Below are 18,213 nucleotides of genomic sequence, written 5' to 3'. Positions count from 1 at the left end.
ACTCCCTACGCCAGCATTGACCACTCCCTCACACCAGCCCAGACTACCCCCTCCCTACACCAGCACAGACCACTCCCTACACCAGCATTGACCACTCCCTCACACCAGTACAGACCACCCCCTCCCGACACTTGCACAGACCACTCCCTTACACCAGCCCTCACCACTCCCTCCCACCAGCCCTCACCACTCCCTCACACCAAGCCTGACCACCCCCTCCACCAGCACAGACCACTCTCTCCCTACATCAGCACAGACCACCCTCTCCCTACACCAGCATTGACCACTCTCTCCCTACACCAGCATTGAACCACTCGCTCACACCAGCACAGACCACCCTCTCCCTACACCAGCACAGACCACTCTCTCCCTACACCAGCACAGACCACCCCCCACACCAGGTGAATCGGTCAGCCCCTAGCAGATTGGCTCGGAAGGCTGCTCTAGCACCTGGGTGTGCAAACCTAGACATGACCCCAGCCATGGCCAGAAAGATTCAATGTCCCAAACAGTCCACCCTGTGTCCCCCGTCCCAGAGAAGTGAGATACTACATTGTAGTTGTGAAATTAGCTCTCTCAGTGGAGCTTCCACAATGAAGGACAGGAAAAATTTCTAGCTGTAACAGGCTGCTCCTTTTTTTGAAGCATTTTAGATGTTGGAGGTGATTTCCTAGAATTCCAGGAACAGCAATTACTGTTTTATATGCTGTTGCAATTGTTTTGAAATTGCTTTGAGAAAATAAAGTCAAAACAACAGCAATTTTAAAAAGGAGAAAGACAGATAAAGGCAGCTGGTCTGTACGGGAGCGAGAGAAAGAAACCCACACTGCTAACTGACCCAGCAATGAATCTGAGCAGTTACAGCCTTTGCTGTTTGAATTCATGTATCGTTGGACATTGGAGTGTGTCTAGGAAAATTTAACAAACAGCAAAATTCACAACTGATCTTGGAGGAACCTGTTTGGGAGATGTCACAGCTCAGAGACAGATAAGTAAATAGTTTTAAGTATAGTTTTGCTGTAAATCTACAGTAGTGAGTACAGTGGGTTCTTTCTTGTTTATATGTTTTTATTGGGATCTGTCTCTTGATAACATTTTTATAATGTAAGAAAATTTTTTAAAATGTAAGACATAAGAATTAAGTTAGCCTGGAGCACTGTATTGTAGAGGAATAAAAGATGTTGCTTTTTTCTGGGTCTGTAGATTGGAAGGAGCAAAATGACCATTAGTAGAGTGATATGCTCTTCCTGTCAGATGTGGGCATTTTGGGAGAGTTTAAGGGTTACTGAGGATTATATCTGAAATAAATGTCATTGAATGCGAATCCTGTCAGATCGAATGAAGCGGTTGGAGCAACAGTTAGAGACAATAAGGAATTTACAAGAGGTAGGGGGTGTGATGGATGGCAGCTATAGGAAGGGAGAAAAGTCGCAGAAACAGTCAGGTAGATGGGTTAACTCCATGAAAGGTAGGAGAGATTGGTGGGTAGTACCGGAGTCTTCTGTAGCTATCCCCATTTCAAACAAGTATGCTGTTTGAAAAATGTAGGGAGTGATGGACTCTCAGGGAAATGTAGCACAAACAGCCATGTTTCTAGTATTGAGACTGGCTCTAATGTAATAATGGGTATGTTGAGTTCCAAGCGATCAAATGTGTTAGGGGACTCTCTAGTCCGAGACACAAACAGACGTTTCTGCAGCCGGCAACAAAAAATCAGAATGGTGTGTTGCTTCCCTGGTGCCAGGATAAAGGGTGTCTCACAGAGGGTGCAGAATGTTCTCGAAAGAGAGAGGGACTAGCAGGAGGTCATTGTACACATAGGTACCAATGACATAGGAAGGGAAAAGGATAAGATTCTGAAGGGAGAATATAGAAAGTTAGGCAGGAATTTTAAAAGGAGGTCCTCAAGGGTAATAATATCTGGATGACTCCCAGTGCCAAGAGCTAGTGAGTGTAGGAATAGGAGGATAGAGCAGATGAATGCATGGCTGAGGAGCTGGTGTATGGGGAAAGGATTCACATTTTTGGATCATTTGAATCTCTTCTGGGGTAGAAGTGACCTGCACAAGAAGGATGAATTGCACCTGAATTGGAAGGGGACTAATATACTGGCAGAGAGATGGCTCTGGGATGGACAGGACTTGCAGCTTAATGTTCCAGGATAAAAATGCGACAGGAAGGACAGAAAGGGAGGAAGTGGTAGAGCTGCTCAGGGGGATTTAAACTAGTAAGGTGGGGCGGGACCCAGGGAGAGAGTGAGGAAAGATCAATCTGAGACTGGTACAGATGAGAAAAGAAGCGAGTCAAACAGCCAGGGCAGGCAGGGATAAAGCAGAGAACAAGGTAGGACTGATAAATTAAACCAAATTTATTTCAATGCAAGAGGCCTAACAGGGAAGGCAGACCATGGGAGACTGGTTAGCAAGGTTAGATCTCATGGAATACAGGGAGAACTAGCCATTTGGATACAGAACTGGCTCAAAGGTAGAAGACAGAGGGTGGTGGTGGAGGGTTGTTTTTCAGACTGGAGGCCTGTGACCAGTGGAGTGCCACAAGGATCGGTGCTCGGTCCACTACTTTTCATCATTTATATAAATGATTTGAATGTGAGTATAAGAGGTATAGTTAGTAAGTTTGCAGATGACACCAAAATTGGAGGTATAGTGAACAGTGAACAGGATTACCTCAGATTACAACAGGATCTTGAGCAGATGGGCCAATGGGCTGAGAAGTGGCAGATGGAGTTTAATTCAGATAAATGCAAGGTGCTGCATTTTGGGAAAGCAAATCTTAGTAGGACATATACACTTAATGATAAGGTCCTAAGGAGTGTTGCTGAACAAAGAGACCTTGGAGTGCAGGTTCATAGCTCCATAAAAGTGAGTCGCAGGTAGATAGGATAGTGAAGAAGACATTTGTATGCTTTCGTTTATTGGTCAGAGTATTGAGTACAGGAGTTGGGAGGTCATGTTGCAGCTGTACAGGACATTGGTTAGGCCACTGTGGGAATATTGCATGCAATTCTGGTCTCCTTCCTATTGGAAGGATGTTGTGAAATGTTAACGGGTTCAGAAAAGATTTACAAATATGTTGCTAGTGTTGGAGATTTTGAGTTATAGGGAGAGGCTGAATAGGCTAGGGCTGTTTTCCCTGGAGCGTCAGAGGCTGAGGGGTGACCTTATAGGGGTTTACAAAATCATGAAGGGCATGGATAGGATAAATAAACAAAGTCTTTTCCCTGGGGTCGGGGAGTCCACAATTAGAGGGCATAGGTTTAGGGTGAGAGGGGACAGATATTAAAGAGACCTAAGGGCCAACTTGTTCACGCAGACGGTGGTATGTGTATGGAATGAACTGCCAGAGGAAGTGGTGGAGGCTGGTACAATTGCAACATTTAAAAGGTATTTGGATGGGCATATGAATAGGAAGGGTTTGGAGGGATTTGAGTCAGGGGCTGGCAGGTGGGACTAGATTGGGTTTGGATATCGGATTGGCATGGACAAGTTGGACCGAAGGGTTTGTTTCTGTGCTGTACATCTCTATGACTCTATGAATCAGGGCATGGTTAAGAACATGGGACTGGGACATCATAGCAATTACATAAACGTGGCTCTGGGATGGACAGGACTGGCAGCTTAATGTTCCAGGATAAAAATGCAACAGGAAGGACAGAAAGGGAGGCAAGAGAGGAGGGGGAGTGGCATTTTTGATAAGGGGTAGCATTAGAGAAAGGATATTCCCCTAAACATCTGGGGAAATTATTTGGGTGGAACTGAGAAATAAGGAAGGAATGATCACCTTATTGGGATTGTATTAGAGAGCCCCCAGTAGTAAGAGGGAAATTGAGAAACAAATTTGTAAGGAGATCTCAGTTATCTGTAAGAATAATAGGGTGTTTATGGTAGGGGATTTTAACTTTCCAAACATAGACTGGGACTGCCATAGTGTTAAGGGTTTAGATGGAGAGGAATTTGCTAAGAGTGTATAAGAACATTTTCTGAGACAGTATGTGAATGTACCTACTAGAGAAGGTGCAAACTTGACCTACTCTTGGGGAAATAAGGCTGGGCAGGTGACTGAGGTGTCAGTGGGGGAGCACTTCGGGGCCAGCGACCATAATTCTATTACTTCTAAAAAGGTGATGAAAAAGGATAGACCAATTCGAACAGTTGAAGTTCTAAATTAGAGGACGGCTAATTTTGACGGTATTAGGCAAGAACTTTCAAAAACTGATTGGGTGCAGATGTTCACAAGTGTAGAGACGGCTGAAAAATGGGAAGCCTTCAGAAATGAGATAACGAGAGTTCAGAGACAGTATATTCCTGTCAGGGTGAAAGGAAAGGCTGGTAGGTGTAGGGAATGCTGGATGATGAGAGAAATTGAGGGTTTGGTTAAAAAAGGAAGCATATGTCAGGTATAGACAGGATAGATCGAGTGAAGGGCAGTAGGAGTATATTTAAGAGGGAAATCAGGAGGGCAAAAAGGGGACATGAGATAACTTTGGCAAATAGGGTTAAGGAGAATCCAAAGGGGTTTTACAAATACATTAAGGACAAAAGAATAACTATGGAGAGAATAGGGCCCTTCAAAGATCAGAAAGGCAGCTTTTGTGTGGAGCCACAGGAGATGGGGGAGATACTAAACAAGTAGTTTGCATCAGTGTTTACTGTGGAAAAGGACATGGAAGATATAGAATGTGGGGAAATGGATGGTGACATCTTGAAAAATGTCCATATTACAGAGGAGGAAGTGCTGGATATCTTGAAACGCATAAAGGTGGATCAATCCCCAGGACCTGATCAGGTGTACTCTAGAACTCTCTGGGAAGCTAGAGAAGGGATTGCTGGGGCCCTTGCTAAGATATTTGTATCATCGATAGTCACAGGTGAGGTGCCAGAAGACTGGAGATTGGCTAACGTGGTACCATTATTTAAGAAAGGTGGGAAGGACAAGACAGGGAACTATAGACCGGTGAGCCTCACATCAGTGGTGGGCAAGTTGTTGGAGGAAATCCTGAAGGACATATTTGAAAAAGCAAGGACTGATTAGGGATAGTCAATATGGCTTTGTGCATGGGAAATCATGTCTCATGAACCTGATTGAGTTTTTTGAAGAAGTAACAAACAGGATTGATAAGGCAGAGTGATCTATTTGGACTTCAGTAAGGCGTTCGACAAGGTTCCCCATGGGAGACTGTTAGCAACATTAGATTTCATGGAATACAGGGAGAACTATCCATTTGGATACAGAACTGCCTCGAAGGTAGAAGACACAGGGTGGCGTTGGGGGGTTGATTTTCAGACTGGAGGCCTGTGACCAGTGGAGTGCCACAGGATTGGTGCTGGGTCCTCTACTTTTCATCATTTATATAAATGATTTGGATGTGAGCATAGGAGGTATAGTAAGTAAGTTTGCATTTGACACCAAAATTGGAGGTGTAGTGGACAGCAAAGAAGGTTACCTCAGATTACAACGGGATTACAATGGGCCTATGGAGAAGTGGCAGATGGAGTTTAATTTAGATGAATGCGAGGTGCTGCATTTTGGAAAAGCAAATCTTAGCAGGACTTATACTTTTTCTGGTAAGGTCTGAGGGAGTGTTGCTGAACAAAGAGACCTTGGAGTGCAGATTCATAGCTCCTTAAAAGTGGAGTTGCAGGGAGATCGGATAGTGAAGTATGTTTTCCTTTATTAATCAGAGTATTGAATATATGAGTTGGGAGATCATGTTGCAGCTGTACAGGACATTGATTAGGTCACTTGTGGAATATTGCCTGTAATTCTGGTCTCCTTCCTATCGGAAAGATGTTGTAAAACTTGAAAGGGTTCAGAAAAGATTTACAAGGATGTTGCCAAGATAAGAGGATTTGAGCTATATGAAGAGGCTGAATAGGCTGGGGCTGTTTTCCCTGGAGCGTCAGAGGCTGAGGGGTGACCTCATAGAGGTTTATAAAATCATGAGAGGTATAGATAGGATAAATAGACAAAGTCTTTTCCCTGGTGTGGGGGTGTCCTGAACTAGAGGGTATAAGTTTAGGGTGACAGGTGAAAGATATAAATGGGACCTACGGGGCAACATTTTCACTCACAGAGGGTGGTGCATGTATGGAATGAGCTGCCAGAGGAAGTGGTGGAGGCTGGTACACTTGCATAATTTAAAAGGTATTTGGATGGGTATATGAATAGGAAGGGTTCGGAGGGATATGGGCTGGGTGCTGGCAGATGGGACTAAATTGGGTTGGGATATCTGGTCAGCATGGATGAGTTGGACTAAAGGGTTTGTTTCTGTGCTGTACATCTCTATGACTCTCTGACTATATTTCACTTGAGTTGACACCATGTTTGAAGTGATCATGAGGGGTCATTGCAGCCTTGGGTCCTGGAATGGATTTGGATAATTTTACTCCCTGCCTCCTATGCTGTCCCCCGATTAGTAAGATGGTGGTGAAATCAAACTTTCTCTCTAGATTGGGTTGGGATATCTGGTCGGCGTAGATGGGTTGGATTGAAGGATCTGTTTCCATGCTGTACATCTCTATGACTCTTCAGGACTAGCGGAATACGTGACAGGTGAAGTTCTGCAGTCGTGTGTGGGTGGGTAATTTAACTTCGTCTGAGCTTGACCATGAGTGATGGAACATCTTTAGTCAGGGGTGAACATAGAGGAATGGGTCTGGGTGGGTTGCTCTTTGGAGGGTCGGTGTGGACCTGTTGGGCCGGAGGGCCTGTTTCCACACTGCAGGGAATCTAATCTAATCTAATCTTCCTTCTGTTATTCTATGTGGAGACCTGTCATGCATGTGCACTGCTCAGACAGTCTGAGTGCAGCACACCACAAGTACACTCGCCCAGTCTTCATTTATCAGAAGGTTTTGTCCAGTCGAACCCTATGTCCTGAGCTGAAAGTAGTTCTCTGTGAATGCACCATTTGCCTCTCAGCCTCTCCCCGTCTGTCCCATGGTCTGGCCCTCCCCTCACACAAATTCTTCTGGGTGAGACGTGATTTGGCTGCAGGATTTCTTTTATAACTGAAAGTAGTTCATCATCAAAAACAAATATCAAGGGAAATGAGTCATTGACACATTGAAACATTCCAGCTTCCTGTTCACTAACCACTATATGAGTCTCCATCCGTAGCTTTGGCAGCCATTATATTAATTGTAATGGGTTTGTGCATTTAGAGCAACTGTGAAATGTACAAAGAGCCAGTGATTTGGTTTAGCTTTGATTTTATGCAAGCTTTCTCACCTCAGTCAAAATATCATAGGTTTGAATCTCACTCTCTCTCAATCTCAAAAGCATGTTCCAGACTGAGACATTCTTGTTGTACGATAGGAAGTTCTGCCTTCTGGAGAAGATTTAAGTGAAGCGGGTGGATAAAAAGGATAAAGGGGGAGGGAGTAGGGGTTGAATTAATCTCACCATGTACTGTTTGTAAGACCTTGTATACAAATTGGATGTAAAATCCCCCTATACTCAGAAGAGTTTAATTGCTTTGGATTTGATTTATTATTGTCATATGTACCAAGATACATGGAAACATATTGATTTGTGTGCCACCCAGACAAATTATACCTTACGTAATTACATCAGGTTAGTAGAACAGAATGCAGAACACAGTGTTACAACTGCAGAGAAGATGCAGGGAAAGATCAACTCTAATATTGAGAGATCCTTTCATTAGTATGGCAATAGCAGGGAAGACACTGTTCTTGAATCTGTTATGTGTTTTCAAATGTTTGTATCTTCTGCCCATTAGATCAGAGTATAACCCACGTGGGAGGGGTCTTTGAATATGTTGGCTGCTTTCCTGAGGTAGTGAGAAGTTCTTGGGAAGTGCTTGAGAACAGGTCACAAACGGTGGGTTTTAAATCAAAATTCTTTAAATAGTCAATACATTTGCTTGCAGAATGACAGGATATTGTCTCTTTTCACCCACTAAAGAAGGAGGTGATATATGGCACTTAAATATTAAGTCATACAAACAAAAAGGTTGCAAATGAAGAAGCATCACTGAACTGGAAACATTAACTCTGCTTTCTCTCCGCAGATGCTGCCAGACCTGCTGAGTTTCTCCAGTATTTTGTTTTTGTGTTTTAGATTTCAAGCATCCACAGTTCTTTGCTTCACATTAAGGTCGAGTCTAATCCTGTCCTCTGTCGACATCTACAGAGACACATACATTCCTTCGGTCTCCACTAATTATCAGAAGTGGAAATTGTAATTGAATGTTTTCTCTGGAGACTAATTTTACTGTCTCAAACCTGCAGGCTTACTGTGATCAAACTCCATTTCACACAGTCTGAGAATCAACGGTCTCTCTCTACTGCTGAGTTATTTTAAAATAGGTTTTCCAATTACTCTGGCTGGTGTAAGCAATTTCACTGTGCAGCCTGCAACAGAATGAAAATGTGACCACACATGAATTGTTGCTCCCCTGTTGTGGAAGCTAAACCCTGTTCGTTCTTTCCTAATTCCATTCTGGGCTTCCTCCCCCACACCACAGTCAGCCTGAGGTAGATTCCCAGCCACAGTGTGCCACAGTGCAGAGGTTGCTCTGTTGCAACAATGCTACCAGCAGGTGGCAGTCCCTGTCCAGCCCCTCCCCTGGCCTCTCAGAAGCCAGTCAGACGCGTGCTGACAGCTGCCTACAACAGATGGTGCCGGTCAAGTCTTTTGTGCTTGGAGCTGTGGGGGACAGAGGGAGGGAGGGAGAGCTATATGGTTAGGCCTCAAATCAAGCCATCTGTCACCTGCCAGAGTTCGAATCCGAGGCAGAGAAGCCATTTACTCTGCACATCCCCCAGCTGTTCAATAATGGGATTACACAGGGTCGATGATCAGATCAATTCAATGTTCCTAATTGAGTCAGAATATTCTGATCCAGGTTTGTGGTTGTCAAATGTGGAAGAATCAAATAGTGAGAGACTCTACGCTACTAGCTTTGAAGACAAAATAATGACTGAAATCATTGAATAAAACTAACAAACCATAATCAGACACACAAAACAACCAGTGTCAAAGTCTTCAGAATTTTTCATTTACATTTACCTCTCTGTAACCAGTGTTCTTTCTTTCTCTTTCACCACTACTACTGTAGGATTTCTGTAGATTTTTCAAAGAAAGTGAGATCCCTGATGGGGGATCCTGTTGTGGGAAGGTAGAAAATAGGGTTAAAACAATGACTGCAGATGCTGGAAACCAGATTCTGGATCAATGGTGCTGGAAGAGCACAGCAATTCAGGCAGCATCCGAGGACAGGCAAAATCGACGTTTCGGGCAAAAGCCCTTCCTGATGAAGGGCTTTTGCCCGAAACGTCGATTTTGCCTGTCCTCGGATGCTGCCTGAATTGCTGTGCTCTTCCAGCACCATTGATCCAGAAAATAGGGTTATCAACTTTCCCAATTGTCCTGAAGTTTCCATGTATTGAAGATTAATTATGCGATACCCCTGAGGGAGACCAGTAAGGAAAAACTGATCTGAGCGTGTTTTCAGACTTATCAGCAAGCAAAAGATTTGCAGGCATTGAGGCTGAAATGCAACATATTCACTCCACAATAAAACCAAGCAATGTAAATCTTGGACTCTGTCGTGCAGAGAATTGTGAGTACCTCATTAGCCATTATTGACTGATTATCATAACAACTGATGTGTCAGAGTTGGGGAAGGATGAATGGAGGCTGTGATAGCCTCTGGAATTTGACTCAAACACAACTATTTGGAACTTCAGAGTTCATGCCTCAGTCTTTAACATGAAGTGAATGAAGGACAGACTGAAGAAACCAAGAGCTGCTTCAGTCTCAAAGCCACTTCAAACAGAAGCTTATCCCAGATCACTCGGAACTCTTAGTACTCCACAATATTAGCTCTTGAACTAAGTTGATTTAAATAATGAGAGCACACATGCTGAAGGTGATAAACAATCTGATACAGTGCTCTAGAACATCTATACAGGAAAGATTGACTGAACTGTCTTAATATTGGAGGTAAAAACAATGACTGCAGATGCTGGAAACCAGATTCTGGATTAGTGGTGCTGGAAGAGCACAGCAGTTCAGGCAGCATCCAAGGAGCTTTGAAATCGACGTTTCGGGCAAAAGCCCTTCATCAGGAATAAAGGCAGTGAACCTGAAGGGTGGAGGGTGGGGGTGGGGAGAAAGTAGCATAGAGTACAATGGGTGAGTGGGGGAGGGGATGAAGGTGATAGGTCAGGGAGGAGAGGGTGGAGTGGATAGGTGGAAAAGGAGATAGGCAGGTAGGACAAGTCCGGACAAGTCATGGGGACAGTGCTGAGCTGGAAGTTTAGAACTAGGGTGAAGTGGGGGAAGGGGAAATGAGGAAACTGTTGAAGTCCACATTGATGCCCTGGGGTTGAAGTGTTCCGAGGTGGAAGATAAGGCGTTTTTCCTCCAGGCGTCTGGTGGTGAGGGAGCGACGGTGAAGGAGGCCCAGGACCTCCATGTCCTCGGCAGAGTGGGAGGGGGAGTTGAAATGTTGGGCCATGGGGTGGTGTGGTTGATTGGTGCGAGTGTCTCGGTGATGTTCCCTAAAGCACTCTGATAGGAGGCGCCCAGTCTCCTCAATGTAGAGGAGACCGCATTGGGAGCAACGAATACAATAAATGATATTAGTGGATGTACAGGTAAAACTTTGATGGATGTGGAAGGCTCCTTTAGGGCCTTGGATGGAGGTGAGGGAGGAGGTGTGGGCGCAGGTTTTACAGTTCCCGCGGTGGCAGGGGAAAGTGCCAGGATGGGAGGGTGGGTTGTAGGGGAGCGTGGACCTGACCAGGTAGTCACGGAGGGAAGGGTCTTTGCGGAAGGCGGAAAGGGGTGGGGAGGGAAATATATCCCTGGTGGTGGGGTCTGTTTGGAGGTGGCGGAAATGTCGGCAGATGATTTGGTTTATGCGAAGGTTGGTAGGGTGGAAGGTGAGCACCAGGGGCGTTCTGTCCTTGTTATAGTTGGAGGGGTGGGGTCTGAGGGCGGAGGTGCGGGATGTAGACGAGATGCGTTGGAGGGCATCTTTAACCACGTGGGAAGGGAAATGGTGGTCTCTAAAGAAGGAGGCCATCTGGTATGTTCTGTGGTGGAACTGGTCCTCCTGGGAGCAGATCCGGCGGAGGCGGAGGAATTGGGAATACGGGATGGCATTTTTGCAAGAGGTAGGGTGGGTAAGATGTGTAATCCAGGTAGCTGTGGGAGTCGGTGGGTTTGTAAAAAATGTCAGTGTCAAGTCGGTCGTCATTAATGGAGATGGAGAGGTCCAGGAAGGGGAGGGAGGTGTCAGAGATGGTCCAGGTAAATTTAAGATCAGGGTGGAATGTGTTGGTGAAGTTGTTGAATTGCTCAACCTCCTCACGGGAGCACGAGGTGGCGCCAATGCAGTCATCAATGTAGCGGAGGAAGAGGTGGGGAGTGGTGCCGGTGTAATTAGGGAAGATCAACTGTTCTACGTAGCCAACAAAGAGACAGGCATAGCTGGGGCCCATACGTGTGCCCATGGCTACCCCTTTGGTCTGGATTTATCATTCCATTTGCCTTCCCTTTTATCTGCTGACTTAGCAATTAAATCGACTGTCAAGTGAGAGTTTAATTTGGAGTGTAGATGCTTCTTGATTTCACTGAGCATGAAGTTTTAACTTTTGAAGCTGTGTCTACTGTTCTGATGTACTCTGCTGAAGGGAGGGCAACACAGATTGTTTTGTGGCCTTCTTTTACATGGACATTAGAAACCAACGCGAATCCTGTTGGCCCCTCTCTCCTTATTGACCATGACATCACAAGATTTAGAAGCAGATATAGGGCATTTGGCCGATCAAGCCTGCTTCGCCATTCAATGAGATCATGGATGGTCTGATCATTCTGAACTCCACTTTCCTGCTTCCTTCCCCACCCCAATATCCCTTGATTCCCTTAACGAATAAAAAAATCTGTCAATTTCAACCTTGTGTATACTTAAAGCCCCAACTTTGGTAAAGAATTCCACAGACGCAGTGCTCAAAGAAAAATATCCTCCTCCTCTCCATCTTAATTGGGCAACTCTTCACTCTGAGTCTCTGGCCTCCTGTCCTGATGTCTTCCATAAGGAGAAACAAAATCTCATTATCTACCCTGTCAAGCTGCCTAAGACTCTTATTTGTTTCAATAAAATTACTTCTTATTCTTTTAAACGCGGATGAGTGCAGGCCCAATTTACTCAATCTCTCCTTATAAGAAAATCACTCTGTGCCTCAGATTGGGCTAGTTCTCTAGACTACCTCCAATACCAGTATATCCTCCCTTCAATAAAGGGTCCTAAATTGTTCACAGTATTCCAGCTGTGGTCTAGCAAAACCTCTCTATTGTTATACTCCATTCCCTTTGAAATAAAAGTCAATATTTCATTTGCTTTCCCTACTACCTGCTGAACCTGTATCCTAGCTTTTTAATGATTTATGGACAAGGACCCCCAAATCCCCTCTCCAGACCTTTCCCCTGTATTTATTTTAAATCTCTCTCTTCACCAGATTTTGGACTCAGCATGATTTAGGTAAAGCCTGCCTGACTAGATCAATTCTATTCTCCTCCTTTCAGTACTGGCGCCAGTGTCCCATAAACTGAAACCCATTCTTCCCACACCAATCTTTGAACCACATCTTCAACTCCTTGATTTTCTTTATGTCAGTTTGTTCATGGCTTCGATCGTTGACTGACATGATGCATTTGCTTTCTAATTTAGCTCCTACCTGTTCAGATTCCTTCAATAGATTCCTACCTGTTCAGATTCCTTTCTTGTCCTATCGCACCAAGCAGCTAATGTAACCTCTGAGATGCTAGCTCTTGCTTGTAGAGAATAGAATGTATTCTTCTAATTACACTGTCTCCGAAAACTACAGTGCTCCTTTCCCACCCCCATCACTTTAATATCTCTGTGCCACGATGGGTGTTCAGTTTGCTCATTGTCCCTGTAGTCCCACTCTCATCAGTTTTTAAAATCCTCATAACTGTTGGGCAGTTATAGAATCCTGGAGTCATAGAGATGTACAGCATGGAAACAGACCCTTCGGTTAAACCTGTCCATGCTGTCCAGATATCCCAACCCAATCTAGTTCCATCTACCAGCAGCCGGCCCATATCCCTCCAAACCCTTCCTATTCATATACCCATCCAAATGCCTCTTAAATGTTGCAATTGTACCAGCCTCCACCACTTCCTTTGGTAGCTCATTCACGTACCACCCTCTGCGTGAAAAAGTTGCCCCTTAGGTCTCTTTTTTATCTTTCCCTTCTCACCCTAAACCTATGCCCTCTAGTTCTGGACTCCCCGACCCCAGGGAAAAGACTTTGTCTATTTATCCTATCCATGCCCTTCATAATTTTGTAAACCTCTATAAGGTCACCCCTCAGCCTCCAACACTCCAGGGAAAACAGCCCTAACCTGTTCAGCCTCTCCCTGTAGCTCAGATCCTCCAACCCCTGGCAACATCCTTGTAAATCATTCTGAACCCTTTCAAGTTTCACAACATCTTTCCGATAGGAAGGAGACCAGAATTGCACACAATATTCTAACAGTGGCCTAACCAATGTCCTGTACAGCCGCAACATGACCTCCCAACTCCTGTACTCAATTCTCTGACCAATAAAGGAAAGCATACCAAACGCCTTCTTCACTATCCTATCTACCTGCAACTCCACTTTCAAGGAGCTATGAACCTGCACTCCAAGGTCTCTTTGTTCAGCAACACTACCTAGGACCTTACCATTAAGTGTATAAGTCCTGCTAAGATTTGCTTTCCCAAAATGCAGCACCTTGCATTTATGTGAATTAAACTCCATCTGCCACTTCTCAGCCCATGGGCCTATCTGGTCAAGATCCTGTTGTAATCTGAGGTAACCCTCTTCGTTGTCCACTACACCTCCAATTTTGGTGTCATCTGCAAATTTACTAACTGTACCTCTTATGCTCGCATCCAAATCATTATGTAAATGACAAAAAGTAGAGGGCCCAGCACTGATCCTTGTGGCACTCCACTGGTCACAGGCCTCCAGTCTGAAAAACAACCCTCCACCACTACCCTCTGTCTTCTACCTTTGAGCCAGTTCTGTATCCAAATGGCTAGTTCTCCCAGTATTCCATGAGATCTAACCTTGCTAATCAGTCTCCCATGGGGAACCTTGTCGAACACCTTACTGAAGTCCATGTAGATCACATCTACTGCTCAAATACTAGTTCCTGGGTGCACATTCCTGCCTCATCTGTGGCTACACCCTCCTATCCCTGAGCACAGACTCAATGCAGATGATCTAATCGGAGGGGAGTGGCCACCTCCTAGAGAAATGTAGCTAACATCCCAGCTAACTTTTCCTTTCTCTAATGTGGGGCAACATCTGCAGCTCAGACTCCAGCTCCTCAACTCGAATCCAAAGTTTCCCAACTGCAGATATTTACTCCAGATGTGCTCACTCTGGGACCACCTTGATTTCCAACAGCTCCCAAATGTGGCAGTATCAACAACAACACAAATGGTACTTGAACATGTAGTGTGCTGATACTGAAATGGGAATGTTACCAACCCATTATGAAGACTCCCCCCTTGGGAGACTGCGCTGATCTTTCAATGCTCCACAGTGCGCTAACAGAATAATGGCAAGTGAGTTGCTCACAGAATTCTTCACGAGCAGCTCGAATTATGCCTCAACATTGACCCTGACCAGAAGATTTATGTCTGGATCTCTGCAAAATTAAGTGAGGTCCCATTTGACCAACAAACCATGACAAAAAAAAAATCTAAAGAAACACAACACATGGAAATTGGTTTTCATTTGACAGCAACAGTTTTAAAAAATTTTAACAAAAACACCCACAATGTTGTACAGCAACACCTTTTTCACAAGAACTATCAAATAATGTGAAACATCAATGATCTATCTGTTGCCATGGTAGTAGAAAGCAGTCTACAGCAGAGGTCCTGATGGTCAAAATCATTTAGTTATTTATTCTACTCCATGTAATGCCTATAGGATTAATACAACTAGCAGACAACTGTGGTCTTAAAGAAGACGTACAAACAGACCAAGTAGCTACATATTAAATAATCAATGTCAATAAGGTGTTACTCAAAGGTAATCTTGTTTATCTGAGGAGGTAAGTGATACTAGGGAACAGAACATTCTGCATTTTTATTTCCATTCAGTATTAGCATCAAGCAGTTCCAGGTCAGTAATACCATGGCTTCAGAATAAAACACTCTACACTATTTAATTAAACACTTCCAAGTAATTTAAGACATTGATTCAAATACAAATGAAAGCTTCTTCTATACAGCTGAATTCATGTATTCCCACTAACACTGCCTTCTGCCATGTTTTTGGAACAGATAATGTGGTCTGGATTTTGGGACAAAATTATATCTTTGATAAACTTATTTCTGTATCTTTTCTTTAGATATTTCTGAAACTGACAATTGCCAATCCCCCTAGTTACAGAAGTCATAGAATCATAGAGTCATAGAGAGGTACAACATGGAAACAGACCCTTTGGTCCAACCATTCCATGTCAATCAGATTTCCTAAACTAATCTAGACCCACCTGCCAGCACTTGGCCCATATCCCTCTAAACCTTCCTTTTCATATAACCATCCAGGTGCCTTTTATATGTTGTAATTGTACCAGTCTCTACCACTTCCTGTGGCAGATCATTTCATACACGCACCACCCTCTGCGTGAAAATGTTGCCCCTCAGGTTACTTTTAAATTTTTCCCCTCTCACCCTAAACCTATAAGTTCTAGTCTGGACTCCCCTACCACAGGGTCTATTTACCCTATCAATGCCTTTCATGACTTTATAAACCTCAATAGGTCCCCCTCAGCCTCCAACGCACCAGGGAAATAGCCCCACCCCATTCAGCCTCTCCCTATAGCTGAAACACTCCAACCCTGGCAACATCCTTGTAAATCTTTTATGCACCCTTTCAAGTTTCACAACATCCTTCCAATAGGTGGGAGACCACAATAGCACACAATATTCCAAAAGTGGCCTAACTAATATCCTGTATAACCACAACATGACCTCCCAACTCCTATACTTGATGCTCTGACCAATAAAGGAAAGCATTCCAAAGGCCTTCTTCACTATCCTAACTACCTGCAACTCCATTTTGAAGAAACTATTAACCTGCACTTGAAGGTCTCTTTGTTCAGTAACACTCCCCAGGATCTTGCCATTAAGTATATAAGTCCTGCCCTGATTTGCCTTTCCAAAATGTAGCACCTCACATTTATCTAAGTTACTCCATCTGCCACTCCTCGGTCCATTGGCCCATCTAATCAAGATCCCGTTATACTCTGAGGTAACTTTCTTCAGTGTTTACTGCACCTCCAATTTTGGTGTAATCCACAAACTTACTAACTATACCTCCTACGTTCACAAACAAATTATTTACATAAATAATAAAAAGCAGTGGACCCAGCACCGATCCTTGTGGCACACCACTGGTCACAGGCCTCTAGTCTGAAACGCAACCCTCCATCACTACCCCTTATCTTCTACTTTCGAGCCAGTTATGTAGCCAACTGGCTAATTCTCATGTATTCCATGTGATTTAACCTTGCTAACCAGTAGACCATGAGGAACCTTGTCAAGCGCCTTACTGAATTTCGTATAGATCATGTCCACTGCTCTGCCCTCATCAATCGTCTTCGTTACTTCTTTTAAAAACTCAATCAAGTTAGGGAGACATGATTTCCCAAGCACAAAGCTATGTTGACTATCCCTAATAAGCCCTTGCCTTTCCAAATACATGTACATCCTGTCCCTCAGGATTGCCTCCAACAATTTGCCTACCATCAATGTCAGGCTCACTGGTTTATAGTCCCCTGGCTTTTCCTTACTACCTTTCTTAAATAGTGGCACCACATTGGTCAACCTCCAGTCTTCTGGCACCTCACCTGGAAATATTGATGATACAAATATCTCAGCAAGGGATCCAGCAATCACTTCCCTAGCTTCCTGCAGAGTTATAGGGAACAACTGATCAGGTCCTGGGGATTTATCCACCTTTATACGTTTTAAGACATCCAGCACCTCTGCCCCTCTAATATGGACATTTTCAAGATGTCACGATCTTGCCTTTTAAGTCCAGCCATTTTACATTTGCAGCTTGGGGTGTATTGTTATAAAATACAATAGTGACAGCGCTAGAAAGAATTGTATCTCTTGTTGCTGGTCTTCCAGAGCTGTGACCTCGCATTGCACCTAAAGCTGCACTTCTCCATCCTTTGGAACTTCATTCCACTTTGTGCAGTTCCACCCTGACATCTGTTATTCTAATCCATCTTTTCATCCTAAATATCATGAGCTAATGCAAAACATCCCTGGCTTCCTTGTATCATCACTAGATTATCAAATCTGTCAGCTCTGTCATCTCTATTCTGGCAAATTTCAAATTTGGCCAAAGTTGTCATTCTGACTAATAATTTCATCTTTGAGTGTTGCCACACAGCACCTTTGTGGTCATTATATTTCCCAATTGGTGTTACTGATGGCTGAGGAGTACAAACTATTACTTTGGGTCAATTAACACAGAATGATGTGTGGTTTTAGGTGCCAAATGTTTTTTTTTCCACAGCACCCTTACACAGATGATCGCACCCATTGTTAGGGGTTATCAGGACAGATGGCTGAGGGTAGAACACTAGATAGCTGATGGGAGAAATTAGGATGTGTCTATCAAAGAAACTCCTCATGGATCATCCAAGAAGCTTCATGTTCTGGAATTGGAAATCAAATGGGCAAATATCTTTCTCATTTGAACCTACATCGTAACACTGCAATCACAAAACTGGGGAGCTTTTTAGCACCCTTGGTATAGCTTTCCTTTCTGTTTAATGTTATTAAGCCACTACACCTGCATTTACCTCATCTTCTGTTATTGTTGCAGTCTTGGAAGGGTGTGAAACTACAAATTATTATAATTCATGAAATTAAAGACAACTAATTTCCCTGTTATATTGATAGTATTAGAGAGCATAGTGCTGTGGAATAAGGTCCACATACTTCCATGGAAGCATACTGTGCCATTGTCAGTCATTGTGATCTTAACATGACATGTATTGTTACAAAGTTGAAAGCGTGTACACTACCTTTAAGAGAGAGTGAATGCTATTCTGAACTGAAAGCTGACAAACACCTGTGATGACTAAGTAGTAGTCTCAGAGTGTACTGGAAAATTG

General features: G+C 43.8%; 1 protein-coding gene across 2 annotated transcripts in view; it reads right to left on the bottom strand.

The window, feature by feature from the left end:
- LOC122548945 (unconventional myosin-Id-like) overlaps window positions 1-18,213 on the bottom strand; it is a 143,702-nt gene that overhangs the window by 18,920 nt on the left and 106,569 nt on the right. The gene's annotated exons all lie outside the window — the stretch shown is intronic.

Source organism: Chiloscyllium plagiosum, unplaced genomic scaffold, assembly GCF_037043375.1.
Source record: "Chiloscyllium plagiosum isolate Xiang-an unplaced genomic scaffold, Cpla_swu_hap1 HiC_scaffold_4, whole genome shotgun sequence".
In the NCBI taxonomy this organism is placed as follows: Eukaryota; Metazoa; Chordata; class Chondrichthyes; order Orectolobiformes; family Hemiscylliidae; genus Chiloscyllium; species Chiloscyllium plagiosum.
The sequence above is the reverse complement of the archived record's forward strand: the minus strand, read 5'-3'. Positions and strand labels throughout refer to the sequence as shown.